This window comes from Podarcis bocagei (genome assembly GCF_964188305.1).
Source record: "Podarcis bocagei genome assembly, chromosome: 2".
In the NCBI taxonomy this organism is placed as follows: Eukaryota; Metazoa; Chordata; class Lepidosauria; order Squamata; family Lacertidae; genus Podarcis; species Podarcis bocagei.
Window position 1 is genome coordinate 22043646 of NC_138126.1, and position 16772 is coordinate 22060417.

General features: G+C 42.7%; 2 long non-coding RNA genes across 2 annotated transcripts in view; one reads left to right on the plus strand and one right to left on the minus strand.

Annotated features, from left to right (window-relative positions):
• Positions 1–16772, minus strand: part of LOC308581388 — a 308379-nt gene that overhangs the window by 273374 nt on the left and 18233 nt on the right. The gene's annotated exons all lie outside the window — the stretch shown is intronic.
• LOC308579929 lies at positions 9379–13763 on the plus strand. The gene is made up of 3 exons (XR_014004643.1): positions 9379–9575; positions 11511–11618; positions 12590–13763. It is a non-coding gene; the product is annotated as an uncharacterized lncRNA (long non-coding RNA).

Here is a 16772-nt window from a genome sequence, read left to right on the forward strand (position 1 = left end):
CATTTGACATCTAAAAATTTGAACTTGTATAAGGACAACTATGAAAAATGCTGGTCAGAAATTAAAAAAGATCTAGAAATATGGTCAAATTTGAAACTGTCAATGCTAGGCCGAATTGCAGTGATTAAGATGAATGTATTGCCTAGAATGTTATTTTTGTTTCAAACCTTGCAGATTCTTGACAAGAAGGATTGTTTCAAGAGGTGGCAAAAAGATATTTCGAAATTTGTCTGGCAGGGCAAAAAGCCCAGAATTAAATTTAAAATACTGACAGATGCTAAAGAAAGAGGGGGATTTGCCCTGCCGGACTTAAAATTGTATTATGAAGCAGCAGCGTTTTGCTGGCTGAAAGAGTGGATGCTCCTCGAGAACACGGACATTTTGGATTTGGAAGGTTTTAATAATGCATTTGGTTGGCATGCATATCTATGGTATGATAAAATTAAGGTGCATAGGGCCTTTAAAAACCATATTGTCAGAAAAGCATTGTTTAATGTTTGGATAAGATATAAAGATCTGTTGGAAAACAAAACCCCTAGATGGGTCTCTCCTGTGGAGGCTAAGGCATTGAAGAAACTCAATATGGAGGTCGGATGGCCGAAGTATTGGGAAATTCTGGAACAGGAGGGAGACAAACTGAAATTACAAAGTCATGAGAAAATGAAACATAAAGTACAAGATTGGCTTCAATATCACCAAATAATGGAGATTTTTAAACAGGACAGGAAAATTGGCTTTCAGGTGGAAAAATCAAAATTAGAGACTGAATTGTTAGAGCCCAATACTAAGAACTTGTCAAGAATGTATAATTTGCTGCTGAAATGGAATACACAAGATGAAACAGTTAAATCGGCTATGATTAAGTGGGCACAGGACATTGGTCATAACATTATGTTTGCTGACTGGGAATGGTTGTGGAACACCGGTATTAAATTCACGGCATGTAATGCCCTTAAGGAAAACATTATGAAAATGATTTACAGGTGGTACATGACCCCAGTCAAGCTAGCAAAAATCTATCATTTGCCTGATAACAAGTGTTGGAAATGTAAAGAGACTGAAGGTACTTTTTATCACCTTTGGTGGACATGCCCGAAGATTAAGGCTTTCTGGGAAATGATATATAATGAAATGAAAAAGGTACTTAAATGTACTTTTCCTAAAAAACCAGAGGCCTTTCTCTTGGGCATTGTCGGCCAATTGGTGTCAAAGAAGGACAGAACTTTCTTTATGTATGCTACAACAGCAGCAAGAATACTCATTGCAAAGTATTGGAAGACACAAGAACTACCCACTCTGGAAGAATGGCAGATGAAAGTGATGGACTATATGACACTGGCTGAGATGACTGGCAGAATCCGTGATCAGGGAAAAGAGACGGCGGAAGAAGAATGGAAAAAATTTAAAATTTATCTCAAGGACTATTATAAACTTGATGAATGCTAGAATGTCGAGGTTTTCAGAAAGAAAGGGTTACAGTGACATAAGATTAGATCAAAGAAAAGACTAAGATGACAGAGGTTGGAAAGAAATATTTAGAAGTTGCTAAAAATTTTGGACATTGGGATGCAGAAAGGGGGGGTATGGGGGAGTCCCTGAAAAGAGGTATATGAAAAAATGTTATGAAGTTATACGTGTTTCTGTGTCTTTTTATGTGTTTGTTTGTTCTAAAAAACTTTGTAAAACAAATAAAAAAATTTATTAAAAAAAAAAGAATGGATGAAATTAGAAAATACAGATTTGTTAGATTTGGAAGGATATGATAATAGATTTGGTTGGCACGTGTATTTATGGTACGAAAAGAAACAAGTGCATAAAAGTTTTGAAAATCATATTATTAGAGGATCTCTGATTGAGGTATGGGGTAGGTATAAAAACCTACTGGAACAAAAAATCCCACATTGGCTATCACCATTAGAGGTGATGAGTGTTAAAAAGATCAATATGACTAGGAGGTGGATAACATATGGGAGTTTAATCAAGAAAGAAGGAAGTAAGTGGAAAATGAAACCATATGAAGAAGTGAAAGAACATGTAAATGATTGGCTGCATTACTTTCAGATTAATGAAATGTTTAGAAAAGAGGTTGCAGAAAGAGGCTATTTTGAAAAAGAATCTAGGTTTCAACGAGAAGTATTGAATAATGAAGTTAAAAATTTATCTATGATGTATAAATTATTGTTAGAATGCCATTTGAAGGATGAAGAGGTTAAATCAGTTATGATTCAATGGGCCAAAGATTTTGGACATAACATTCAATTTGATGATTGGATAAAATTATGGAAGGAAGGGATGAGATTTACAGCATGCACCACAATTAAAGAAAATGTTATGAAAATGATATATCGATGGTATATAACACCAGTCAAATTAAGTAAGATGTATAAGGTGAGTAATAAATGTTGGAAATGTAAGGAGAAAGAAGGGACATTTTATCATATGTGGTGGGAATGTAAAAAAATGAAGTGCTTCTGGGAAATGATATACAATGAGATAAAGAAAATATTGAAATATACATTTCTTAAAAAACCAGAAGCATTCCTATTAGGAAATTTAGGTGGTGAGATAAAAAGGAAGGATCAGAAAGTATTTTTGTATGCAGTAACAGCAGCTAGAACTCTGGTGGCCCAGAAATGGAAACAAGAAGAAATGCCCACGATTGAAGAATGGAGAACGAAATTACTGGATTATGCAGAACTGGACAGATTAACAGGGAGGATTCGCAACCAACGGGACCAAAGATTCACTGAGGACTGGAAGAAATTTACAGAATATATTAAAAATATTTGTGATAATGATATAATGTTTGTAAGTTTCCAAGAAGCTCTGTAAGAAGGTTTGGTAGAAATATTGTTTAAATAAGATGGTAAGATAAGATATACGTAGAGCAATATAAATGAAGAAATGTGAAGATGTGTAATAACTACGGAAAATTATCAGATATCTTGATGGAAGTCTAAAAGAAAAAAGATGTGTGATGAATTCTTAATGTTTAATTGTGTTATAAATTTGTTTTTATTGGAAAATTAATAAAAATTATATACAAAAAAAAGAAAGAAAATAAATTGCTGGCTCTAACAGATCATCCTCCAGTGAATTCAGTTTTTGCATTTGGAGAGAGGACTGGTTGTATCCTCCTGGTGACTGAGTGATTGGGATATTCCAAAACTTACTGTTGTGGCAGACGGAGCCCTCAAATTTCTTTTTTTCATTCTCCCCCCTCCCCCCCCGCTACACAATACTCGTTTCTATGGTTCATTGTAAAATGGCATTTTACTGAGGATTCTGGTGCAGTCTTTTTGAGGAAAAAGGCTTCTATTTAATTTGTCCAATTTACAAGCTGTGGGAGTGTCTGGGGCAAGGTCAAAATGGTTGCACAGAGAGGCCTGCATTCCCCAAACCCTTGCAAACACACTCCTTCCATTATAGGTCTCATTAGTTAATACTAAGAGTAACACATTGAAATATACTCAGAGTTGAGAGTGGATTTCATGCTCTTTATTCACCTCATAGTGGTGAGGAGGGAATGGAAGTCCCCTCAAAGTATCTGCTTTATATACATTATTTACACAATGGGCTGCACGTGATTGTCTAATTCCGGAATTCTCCTGTAGGCCAATCAGGTTGTGGATTCACTTCTATCTGGAGCTGGATTGGGTGGTTCCTGCCGACCAATCATACTGCTGCCTTCTTCTAGGACCAATCAGACTGCTGCATTCTGAATCCTATTGTTCTAGGACCAATCAGACTGCTGCATTTTGGATCCTGTTCAACTCAGTACATAACACCCATACACACAAAATCCCCCTCCGCCAGGTAAACATGTTAAATAGACACCTTGCCACATTGATAGCTTGCTACACTAAGATCTATGGCCAACACTGTAGAGCCATAAACTTCCGTGAAGGGGGATGAAGGGGGATGGCAGGAATGGCAATTACAGTGTCCCAGGTCTTTGAGCAAGGTCGGAGATACATGCCAAATTACAGGATCACTTATATATAACTCATGGAAGACTGGCAGAAACACATGGCTGTGCATACCATTCATTACGCTGTACAAATGAAAGCTGCTAACACAACGATTCTGGAATATGGGCTGGCAAGCAGTCACCCATTCTGTTTCATCAGGACTCAGTACGGGCCACACGATCTCCTGCAATGATTTTGCAAAGTTTTGCAAATTTATAATGAAATGAAAAAGGTACTTAAATATACCTTTCTGAAGAAACCAGAGGCCTTTCTCCTGGGCATGGTCGGCCAATTGGTGCTAAAAAAGGATAGATGTATGCCACAACAGCAGCAAGAATACTTATCGCGAAGTATTGGAAGACACAAGAACTACCCACCTGGGAAGAATGGCAGGTGAAGGTGATGGACTATATGGAATTGGCGGAAATGACTGGCAGAATTCGAGACCAGGGAGAAGAGTTAGTGGAAGAAGATTGGAAGAAATTTAAAGTTTATTTACAGAAACATTGTAAAATTAAGGAATGTTAGAAGGATGTTGGGATGAAATAATGTGGTTTTAGCAGAAATGCTATAAAGGATTAGGGAAAAATAGATTGTTAAATGGTGAAGGAGGGAAAGTAAAGTTACATTATATTAAGATAGAATAGAGGACAAAAACTGGAAAAGATGGAAAGGATTTGCTGAAATAGTTAATTGAACTAGAATACAAAAAAGGGAGGTGTGAGGAGGTCAAGGAAATAAGCAAATGAAAGACAAGTTATGGGACCCCTAGGCTCTCACTTGTGGGTTCTGTCCTCACCCCCATGTTTTTCAACATCTACATGCAGCTGCTGAGAGAGATCATCAGGGGGTTTGGGGTGGGTGTCCATCAATATGCGGATGATACCCAGCTCTACCTCTCTTTCAACTCAGAACCAGTGAAGGTCCTGTGTGAGTGTCTGGAGGCAGTTGCAGGATGGATTGAGGTTGAATCCTGACAAGACAGAAGTACTGTTTTGGGGGGACAGGTGGCGGGTGGGTGTGGAGGACTCCCTGGTCCTGAATGGGGTAACTGTGCCCCTGAAGGACCAGGTGCGCAGCCTGGGAATCATTTTGGACTTACAGCTGTCCATGGAGGCGCAGGTCAATTCTGTGTCCAGAGCAGCTGTTTATCAGCTCCATTTGGTACGCAATTCTGTGTCTGTCTACCAGCTCCATCTGGTACGCAGGCTGCCTCGGCAGAGTAGTGCATGCTCTGGTTATCTCTCGCTTGGACTACTGCAATGCACTCTATGTGGGGCTAACTTTGAAGGTGACCCAAAAACTACAACTAATCCAGAATGCGGCAACTTGACTGGTGACTGGGAGCGGCCACCGAAACCACATAACACTGGTGTGATGGCCTAGGAATCGGATTCAGAGGCTGAACCTGAGGAATCCCAGCCTGCACAGGAGTCCCCGCCTCCAGAACTAGCTGAGCTGGGGCTGGGGCATGAGTCTGAAGGGTCCTCACCTGTGCTGCATCCTCAGGTGCAGGCACCGGCTGAGTCTGCTCTGGCTCCTGAGGGGATGGAGGACCCATTGCCTGCAGGTGCTCCACTCTCAGTCCAGTCAGAGGAAGCTGAGGTTGCCTCTGGGTCTGGTAGCCCTCCAGCCTCTCCTGAGCTGCAGAGGCTCAGGGCAGAGAGGCGGAGGGAACTAAGTTCCCACAGGAGGAGTACTCGCCTCCAGCCCAGGAGAGGCGAGTCACCTGAGGATCGGGTCCGCCCTATGCCTCGGGGGAGATAAAAGCCAGCCAGCCCCAGCCCCAAGTTGCGGGAGCAACATTCTTGGTTGTCAGTTCTAGCCTGATCCCTGACCTGTTTCCCTGCCGGAGCTCCTGACCTCACCCGACACCCTGCCCTGCACCCAGCTTCAACTTCTATGGACTGCCTTCATATTGCACCTTCGACCTCAGACTGGACTCGGACCTCGTCTCTCGGTTAGCCCCTGGGACCAGCACAACTGGTCTTGAAAGACCTACATTGGCTCCCAGTATGTTTCCAAGTACAATTCAAAGTGTTGGTGCTGACCTTTAAAGCCCTAAATGGCCTCGGTCCAATATATCTACCACTCAGTGGATTTGTAACTGGATGACTGACCGAACCCAAAGGGTGCTCATTAATGGTTCCTCTTCATCCTGGAGAAGAGTGACTAGTGGGGTGCTACAGGGTTCTGTCTTGGGCCCGGTCTTATTCAACATCTTTATCAACGACTTGGATGATGGACTCAAGGGCATCCTGATCAAATTTGCAGATGACACCAAACTGGGAGGGGTGGCTAACACCCCAGAGGACAGGATCACACTTCAAAACGACCTTGACAGATTAGAGAACTGGGCCAAAACAAACAAGATGAATTTTAACAGGGAGAAATGTAAAGTATTGCACTTGGGCAAAAAAAAAATGAGAGGCACAAATACAAGATGGGTGACACCTGGCTTGAGAGCAGTAGATGTGAAAAGTATCTAGGAGTCCTGGTTGACCACAAACTTGACATGAGCCAACAGTGTGACGCGGAAGCTAAAAAAGCCAATGCAATCCTGGGCTGCATCAATAGGAGTATAGCATCTAGATCAAGGGAAGTAATAGTGCCACTGTATTCTGCTCTGGTCAGACCTCACCTGGAGTACTGTGTCCAGTTCTGGGCACCACAGTTCAAGAAGGACACTGGCAAACTGGAACGTGTCCAGAGGAGGGCAACCAAAATGGTCAAAGGCCTGGAAACAGTGCCTTATGAGGAACGGCTAAGGGAGCTAGGCATGTTTAGCCTGGAGAAGAGGAGGTTAAGGGGTGATATGATAGCCATGTTCAAATATATAAAAGGATGTCACATAGAGGAGGGAGAAAGGTTGTTTTCTGCTGCTCCAGAGAAGCGGACACAAAGCAATGGATCCAAACTACAAGGAAGAAGATTCCACCTAAACATTAGGAAGAACTTCCTGACAGTAAGAGCTGTTCGACAGTGGAATTTGCTGCCAGGGAGTGTGGTGGAGTCTCCTACTTTGGAGGTCTTTAAGCAGAGGCTTGACAACCATATGTCAGGAGTGCTCTGATGGTGTTTCCTGCTTGGCAGGGGGGTTGGACTCGATGGCCCTTGTGGTCTCTTCCAACTCTATAATTCTATGATTCTATGATTCTATATCTGAAGGAGAATCTCCACCCCCATTGTTCTGCCCGGACACTGAGGTCTAGTGCCAAGGGCCTTCTGGTGGTTCCCTCACTGCGAGAAGCCAAGTTGCAGGGAACCAGGCAGAGGGCCTTATCCGTTGTGGATCCCACCCTGTGGAAGGCCCCCCCCCCATATGTCAAAGAGAACAACAACCACCAGACTTTTAGAAGACATCTGAAGGCAGCCCTGTTTAGGGAAGCTTTTAAAGTTTGATGCATTACTGTATTTTAATATTTTGTTGGAAGCCGCCCAGAGTGGCAGCCAGATGGGTGAGGTATAAATAATAATAAAGCATTATTATTATTATTATTATTATTATTATTATTATTATTATTATTATTATTATTATTCTGCAGGCTGGTTGAGAGTTGCCTGCTCGGCACATTGTACTATTACAATTGAAACCTGGAGCCGGACAGAAAACCCTCATAAGATAGCATCAGGCATCCATTGAGGTCTGTGACATTCTGTACAGCATGCAGCTGATTTTTTGGCCCATTTGGTTTTGTCCTAACAACCAGCACTTTATGCCTGAAAGGGCACAAGACAACCATCGCCTTTACTCTCCGCTGCCCATCCGAGTGACCCAAGGATGTTGCCAGAAACAGGTGTTCCTTCCACGTTAGATATTATCAGGTGGCTACAGAGATCCGGGACATTCTGTACAACATTTGGCTATTCCGTCAGTCCATCGGGATTTATCCTAACAATCAGCTCATTTTACCCCCAATACTGAAAGGCAGCCACTCGCCTCATCTTTGTTGTTCCTCAGACACCCCAGCATGTTGCCAGAGGCTTCTGGTACCCACCAACCCCATCAGGATCAGGTGCCCTGAGATGCTAATAAGCTTCCTATTGGCTTTATATAATGGCTATGTTGAACCTGGTTCCTCAAGCCAAGCAACTTGTTGTTTTTCAGAAGCTGACCTGTTGCCACTAGTTATTACCAGGTTTTCCTATTCAGAGCAAGATTGGGTTTTCTAACAAGGGGCATCCTGGCTATAGCAGTCAAAAGTCAGAGAACAGGTTTCAGCTTCTGCCCATAGTTCTCTCAACTGCAACACTTGACCTATTCCCCTGCAAGTGAAGAGTTGCCATTCATTCCAATCAGAGGAAAGGCAATCAATGCATTTGGGAACAGTGGTAGCAAAACTTGCCCTTCAGCTGATGGTGGTAAATTACCACACAAATCAACTGATAACTTGTTAAACTAGCATCTATAACCAATGCTGTGGAGCCACAGAAATCCATGAGGAGGCAAACTAATTACATGGGCTCACCTGCTTTGATTTCCGGGTCCTATGTCTTTGAACATGGTCTAAGATGGATGCAATATTAAAGGACCATGGGAAGTGAAGGACACGAGGCAGGAGTTGGTAATGCAGGTGAGCTGTGCATAAGCAAGCTGCCAGCTAGCTCTGCCGAAGCTCTTTTTATTAGCACAATATGCAAAACCAGTTAGATAGATTTTGGACTGTGACCTTTACACGTCTTCCAGTCCTGAGATCGAGAGGTGGTACAAAGTTATTTTGGCACCTGTTTCCACTGCACCATTTCCCCTTGAACCATGTATGACAAAGGAGACAAAGGTCACAGACAGGGCACAGCAGACCACTAAGAGAGCAAAGGTTAGATAGAGGGCATGATGTTCAGACAGCTGTGGCTTTGTCTGCGGGTGGAAGTGTGCTCCACACCCGGCAGGTGGAAGTGTGCTTCCCACCCGGTGATCATTCCTTCACCTTGTATCATTCACGGAAGGTGGACAGAGAAACAGACTTGTGCACACCTTTCATACTGCTGTGAGCAGCAACAGAATAAAAAAAGTGAGCTCCTTCTAACAGAACTTTCTAGCAATATGGATGATCAAGCCAGAATGCAGGCTATATGAGAATTGGCTGCTCAGAATGTCTTCGTGTCACAATTGAAACCCAGAGCTGAACAGGAAACCCAGTGAAAGGAGCAAGCAATTCTTCCACAAAAGATAAGATCTGGGACGTTCTGTGCAGCATTCAGCTGATCCCTCAGCCCATTTGGATTTGTCCTAACAACCAGCACTTTGTGCCTAAAATGGCCCAAGGCAACCACTGCCTTCATCCTTGCTATTCTTCACTGTCAACTCAGGATATTGCCAGAGGCTCCTTGAACCTTTCAATGCCACCAGGATGAAGCAGGAAGCCAAGAGGGTTCCTCCCAGACTTATATAATGGATGTCTTGAACTCGGCTCCTCAAACTGTGCAGTGTGTTCTTGTCTGCCCTGAAAGCCTGCGATTTCTCAGCTGCTAGCCTTTGAAAGCTGTCACTCCATACAAAAGGCATTCCAATGGAGCAGAGCTTGTTTCTTGGTAATCAAAGGCCACGTCTGCTTCAGGTCTGGCTACTTACATTCTGTGTTCTGCTTTGCTTCAGGACTGGAGGTAAGTATGGTCCCCACTTCCTGTCCCTGAACAGGTGAAGCAAGAATAAGCCACTCTTCTACATAGGTTGAATCTATGAGCAACCCAGGGGGATGTACTTTGGGGCAAGAGTGGAATATATGCCTCCTTTAGTGGGGTTGTGATATTTCAGTGTTAGAGCTCTTGCCTTCCGTGAAGAAAGCCCCAAGTTAATCCCTTACCTACCATCTCCAGTTGAACGTTTCAGTGAGAAGATCGTGGCGTATCCTGATAATGGGGCAAAATAGACAAGGCAGTTCCCTGTGTTTGTAGAAGTGAATCAAATCACCCAGCTCTTGTTGCATGTGTATAGTTGGAGAGATTTAGGGCTCATGCACACTGCTGCTCACCCTGTGCTTTTGAGGCAAGGGCCAAGGGGTTTTCCATTTCCCCCCACCACTTTCTTCAGGAAAACTCACTACTTTCGGCTGAATCCAAACAAATGTCAATCCACAGAAAACCCGACTGATGATTGCTTTGATTCTTCTTTTTTTTAAGAATATTTTTTTATTAACCGACCAATCACATCAAATCAAACCAAATTACATAAATTCCAGATTACACAGCCGAATTTTAAATTTTTGTTGGGGGTACCCATATTTCAAGTCCCGAAGGGGATCCAATCAACTTCTTGCTCCTTACTGCTGTTTTAATGTCCACAAATCTAACCTTATGATGTTCACAGTACTATCCAGTCCTTCCTTATTGTTTTTCCATATCTCTTGTTGTTATTTTCATATATTTTTCCTTTCTCTTTGTGACCTCTGATAGACTCCACAAGCTGGTTGGAACAGTTTGTAATCCTGCGTGGATATTATTATTTTTTTATCCAGTAGCCATATCCAGACGTTTTCCATGTAACATCACTTCCATATATCAAAACACTCTTAGCGTCATTAATCTTCACCAATCTGCCTCCTTTCTGAAACCTCTGAGGAGATTCACCAGGAATGCAGTCTGAAAACAAGTCCATTCTTCCTCCCTGCTATAAATCCTTTGGCAAGATGGCGACTCCGAATTAATTGCTGCGCCATTCCAAAAGCTCTTATTGCTTCTCGATCTCCATAAAGCATACTTTTGGTTAAAGTTTATCTCCACACAGACCTTAATCATCCTGCTTGGGTTAATTCAACCGACGATTCTAATGAGGAGGGGTTCTTGTAAATCACATAGAAGGAAAGTAAAAAAGGTCGTCCCCCATTCAGTCCCATTGTCAACATACCCAGCCTTTGGTGTATCTTCATCATAAAATATTCCTGTTTCTCCGACCCGTTGTCTTCTTTCGCAGAGGTCACTTAAATTAGCAGACTTCACTCCCCTTGTTCAATATGTGCATTTGCTTATTTTGTAATTAATTATTCCAAATTGCTGCAGCTAGTGCGCAATCAGAGACAGCGTCCAGGAGAGCCGAGGTCCACATGGGGACATTCTGCCTGGGGCCCGCACCCCCTTCTTTCGAATTAGGGGTGATTTATGGGCACAGCAGGCAAGGGCAGTGTTCCCCATTTCCTTGGGGCAACAAGGGAGGCTCCCTCCTCCCATAACAGCCTCTTAATTACCCCGTGTGGGTCGGAGAGATGGTATTTTCGGCCATCTTCCAATGCGCCCCTAGTGGCCCCCCGATGATTTCTTCGATTCAGAGTGTACCATCTTTGAGAAAGAAGGTCCAGCTGTCTAGGTGGAAGGTGTTGCTAGTCTCAGGCCACAGGAGTGTGCTATAAATTTGCGTACAATTTCCATCTCTTAATATATACACAGAAATGCAAATTTTGTCTGACTGTCCAAGGGAAAAAAGATTATACCATTTCTGTTCTGGGGTCTCTTCTGACAGCTATGTGTGCTGATAGGATCTTGGTGGGTTAGAGCATTGAATATCAATTGGTCCTTCCACCAATGAAATACTGTCTCTTACAACAGATGCTGTGATATGCAGAAGATGCATCATAAATGGTCCTGGCGAGCCATGCCTACCAAATGATATGACATGTGAGGCATCATTCTGCATGATGTCAGAAACCTTTTCAGGTAAGGAGACTCTCCTGTCGACGTTCCTCCTTTTTAATTTTGGGCCTCAGTGTAGAAAACAAAGTCCTTGTACCATACTTCACTGTTGGAATTTGGGGGAGAATGAGGCTTATATTCGGGCCAATGCGGTAATAAATTTAGTACAACAGTTTGAATTTTCTGGTCAGGCTCTGAATTCACTTGGTAATGTAAGGAGTAATATCTTTTACCAAAGCAGTCAATGAGCAATTGACAGAGCTGTCCCTTTCCTCATCAACATGGTGCATGATGCGTAGCGTATTGTCACATGACAGTGCATTGGTTGGCAAGTGCAAAGTCTCAGCAGCAATACGAAAAAGACCTAGCATTTCCAATGAAAATGGAACATTAGAGAGCTTTCCCCCCAACTCCATTTTGAACACATGGATTCAGTTGTGAAGCTGGGGAGATTCGTGGACATATCACTGCAAGGCAGACTGTGCAACAGTCTTCCAGCAGTAATGGAAGAGTTACCTCATTAAAGTCTTGAATGCCAGCTATATTCTTATATTAAGCCACATTACGTAGAGGGACCTTGCTTAAGAAGATGAAATGTTGGAGAGGGACAGGAAAAGTAAGATTTCTGCATCAAGGAACTGGCATGTCACTTGGAAAGTGGCCTATTTTTCAGTCTGAAGGGAAAATATTTGGGATTTATCCTTGACAACAATGGTGGAATTTCTGAGATTTAAGGGTTTGTTTTATTTAGACATATATTTTGCATATGCTTTAACCTACTTTTATTTTAATGTTGACACTTAAGTAGCTTTAGCAAAATGAATTCAAATGTCTGTTTTAAGTATACTTTTCAAGATTGAGTTCAAAACGTAAAGTATAGTTGGAAGAGGAGTAACCTTTGTCCTCTCTTTTGGTATGGATTTTGGACTAATACAATAAAATCATCTTCATTGACTGGTTATTCTCAACAAAGATACTTCTCTATCTCTCTCCAGTTAAAACTGGTGAATTGGTGAAAGCCTTCAAAGAATGTGGCCCTGATCATATGAAAAGGGCATGTGGAATGGAAGTATCAGGTGCAACGAAAATGAAAACGTCGTGCTGTCAAACTGACTTATGTTTTGACTGATTTTACTATTCTGTTCCTAAATTGCTCCTCCTTCCTGTTCCAGAGAAAAGGACCACCCATTTGTGCCCACTCATTTATGCGTTCCTTCACTGTAACTTCTCCCCACAAAAGTGTGCAACTGACTGCAGCAAGAGGGTGGGATGGGATGTTCCTTGATGAGTTCATAGACACCTACCAAGCAGCGCTTTACACTGTCTACTCTTACCTTCCTCACACCTGACCTCATATGAAGTCAGGCATAGGGTGGATGTGGGCTGGGGTGGGGGTCTTCTGAAATAGCCTCTTGTGCCAAATGGGGAAGACCAGAATGCTTCCTTATGCCCAGAGTTCCCCTCCCTTGCTAGAACTGGGCAAATCACAGAATTTTTTATCCAAAACATTCGCTTGTGGTTGGGATAGTGATGAGATTCATTAAACAAGAGGGCGAACTTGGATGGTCTCTGCCTGCTCGTCAGCAAAACCATCTGCCTCAGGTCATAGGACAGTTTTCTATCTTGGTCTGTTCTCTGTCTGAGTCTCATGATTCTCTGCAAACTCTGAATGATCATGAGTCCCATTCCTAGAGAGGGATCGTACATTTGGCATAACAGGCATCTGCCCTAATTCTGACAGGACCCTGATTCTTTATCAACTCTTAACCATGTTCTTAGAACATCTCATTCCACACAGTCAGTCAAGATGGTTGGGGGGAGTCTGGAACCACTTCTATTTGGACTCTCCTGCGTCCTGTCCATCAGATTCTCAATTCATCTCTTCCTGGAGCTCATGGAACCCCTCTGTTCTTCCCAACCCCTCCTTGGTTGGAGAGTTCAAATGTTCTCTTTTCTCTTTCCTGAACATTGCAATGTAACTGGAACATAGCAAAGCTTTTAAGTAGTGTGGACTGGTGGGAGTTCTAGGTGGCCAATCACGATAGAGTTTGATAATAATAGTTAAAATGATTGCTACTTTTGCATGCAGAAATAATGTGAGAGTAATACCTTGTAATATTGTTTTCTCAGATGCTTCAATGGTTACTTTCAATAAAGTTTGCAAGTGAACTTGTGGTCTATATTTTGCTTCCAGTCTGACATCTGGCTTCAAATTGGTGTCCAAATGTATGCAAACACAGGCAAAAATCAAGAAGGTTCCTCCCAGCCTCATATAATAAGTGTCTTGTGAATTGGAAGGAACAGGCATTCTTTTCACATAAGATAGTACAGTGGTACCTCAGGTGAAGTACTTAATTCATTCCGGAGGTCCGTATTTAACCTGAAACTGTTCTTAACCTGAAGCACCACTTTAGCTAAGGGGCCTCCTGCTGCTGCCACGCCGCCAGAGCACGATTTCTGTTCTCATCCTGAAGCAAAGTTCTTAACCTGAAGCACTATTTCTGGGTTGGTGGAGTCTGTAACCTGAAGCGTATGTAACCTGAAGCGTATGTAACCCGAGGTACCACTGGGCATGGAGGTCTAGGACACTGTGTTCAACATTGGTCCCTCTGCCCATTAGGATTTTGGCTAACAATCAGTATACCAGTACACCAAATAGCCAAAGAGAACCACTGCCCTCATCACCCTTGCACTGCAGAGATACCCCAGCATATTGCCGAAAGCCTCATGCATTTTCCAAACCCACCAGGATCTGGTGAGCTGAGATGCCCCCCGGCCGTATACAATGGCTGCACTGAACCTGATTCTTCAAACATGAGCAACATCTTCCTTACCTTAAGTTAAGCTACTACTGCTATTTATTGCCTGTTTCTTTTTCTGCCAAGGGACAAATGGGTGCGACCGTCTCAGCACAGCAAACCCTTTGCAAAGATTGTAGAGAACGGATTAACCAGGAAAGTATTCAGGACTCTTTCTACCTTGAAATACATTATTGGACGTTGAGGGGAACAGAAAGAGCGTAGTTTGGGAATCCAGTGGAAACTTGGGGTTCAGCTACATTAGTAAAGAAAAAATGCTTCATATACTTTATAACATTGTGCCACCAGATGGTGCTGTGGAATCCCATCGTTTTGCCAACGTGATTTCCCTTTATGAAGTTTACAACATGTTTTCCTGAAACGCTTTTTTGATGCGTCTAGATCCAGCCTTGAAAATAAATTGCTGGCTCTAACAGATCATCCTCCAGTGAATTCAGTTTTTGCATTTGGAGAGAGGACTGGTTTCCTGTTGTATCCTTCTGGTGACTGACTGATTGGGATATTCCAAAACTTACTGTTGTGGCAGACGGAACCCTCTAAATTTCTTTTTTTTCATTCTCCCCCCTCCCCCCCGCTACACAATACTCGTTTCTATGGTTCATTGTAAACTGGCATTTTATTGAGGATTCTGGTGCAGTCTTTTTGAGGGAAAATGGTTCAATTTAATTCGTCCAATTTACAAGCTGTGGGAGTGTCTGGGGCAAGGTCAAAATGGTTGCACAGAAATCCACTCAGCGCCTGCATAGTATGTCATCCAAACTTTCTCTGATGGAGGCCTGCATACCCCAAATCCTTGCAAACACACTCCTTCCATTATAGGTCTCATTAGTTAATACTAAGAATCATAGAATCATAGAGTTGGAAGAGACCACAAGGGCCATCGACTCCAACCCCCTGCCAAGCAGGAAACACCATCAGAGCACTCCTGACATATGGTTGTCAAGCCTCTGCTTAAAGACCTCCAAAGAAGGAGACTCCACCACACTCCTTGGCAGCAAATTCCACTGTCAAACAGCTCTTACTGTCAGGAAGTTCTTCCTAATGTTTAGGTGGAATCTTCTTTCTTGTAGTTTGGATCCATTGCTCCGTGTCCGCTTCTCTGGAGCAGCAGAAAACAACCTTTGTCCCTTCTCTATATGACATCCTTTTATATATTTGAACATGGCTATCATATCACCCCTTAACCTTCTCTTCTCCAGGCTAAACATGCCCAGCTCCCTTAGCCGTTCCTCATAAGGCACTGTTTCCAGGCCTTTGACCATTTTGGTTGCCCTCCTCTGGACACGTTCCAGTTTGTCAGTGTCCTTCTTGAACTGTGGTGCCCAGAACTGGACACAGTACTCCAGGTGAGGTCTGACCAGAGCAGAATACAGTGGCACTATTACTTCCCTTGATCTAGATGCTATACTCCTATTGATGCAGCCCAGGATTGCATTGGCTTTTTTAGCTTCCGCGTCACACTGTTGGCTCATGTCAAGTTTGTGGTCAACCAAGACTCCTAGATACTTTTCACATGTACTGCTCTCAAGCCAGGTGTACACACATTGAAATATACACAGAGTTGAGAGTGGATTTCATGCTCTTTATTCAGCTCATATTGGTGAAGAGGGAATGGAAGTCCCCTCAAAGTATCTGCTTCATATACATTATTTACACAATGGGCTGCACGTGATTGTCTAATTCTGGAATTCTCCTGTAGGCCAATCAGGTTGTGGATTCACTTCTATCTGGAGCTGGATTGGGTGGCTCCTGCCGACCAATCATACTGCTGCATTGTTCTAGGACCAATCAGACTGCTGCATTCCGAATCCTATTGTTCTAGGACCAATCTCTTCCTAGTGCTCATGGAACCCTGCTGCTCCAAGGCTTCTTTGGCAGAGAGAGTTTGTTCTCTGTTGTCCTTCCTGAACATTGCAATGCAAGTGGAACGTAGCAAAGCTTTTAAGTAGTTTGGACTGGTGGGAGTTCTAGGTGGCCAATCACGATAGAGTTCAATAATAACAGTTAAAATTACTGCTAGTTTTGCATACAGAATAACGTAAGAATAATACCTTGTGATATTGTTTTATTGGATGCTTCAATGCTTTCTTTCAATAAAGTTTGTAAGTGAACTTGTGGTCTGTATTCCGTATTGCTTCCAGTCTCTTATCTGGTTTTAAAATGGTGTCCAAATGTATGCAAACACAGACAAAAACCTGCTCTTGACAGCAGCAACCATCATGCAAACCATCATGCTTCCTTTCAATAAAGTTTAAAAATCAAGTTGCAGTCTGTATTCTATTTTGGTTCCTGTGTAATTATTGTAACTCGAACACAAAAGAAATCGCTGTACCTTATCTTTATCTTTTCCTCAAGACTG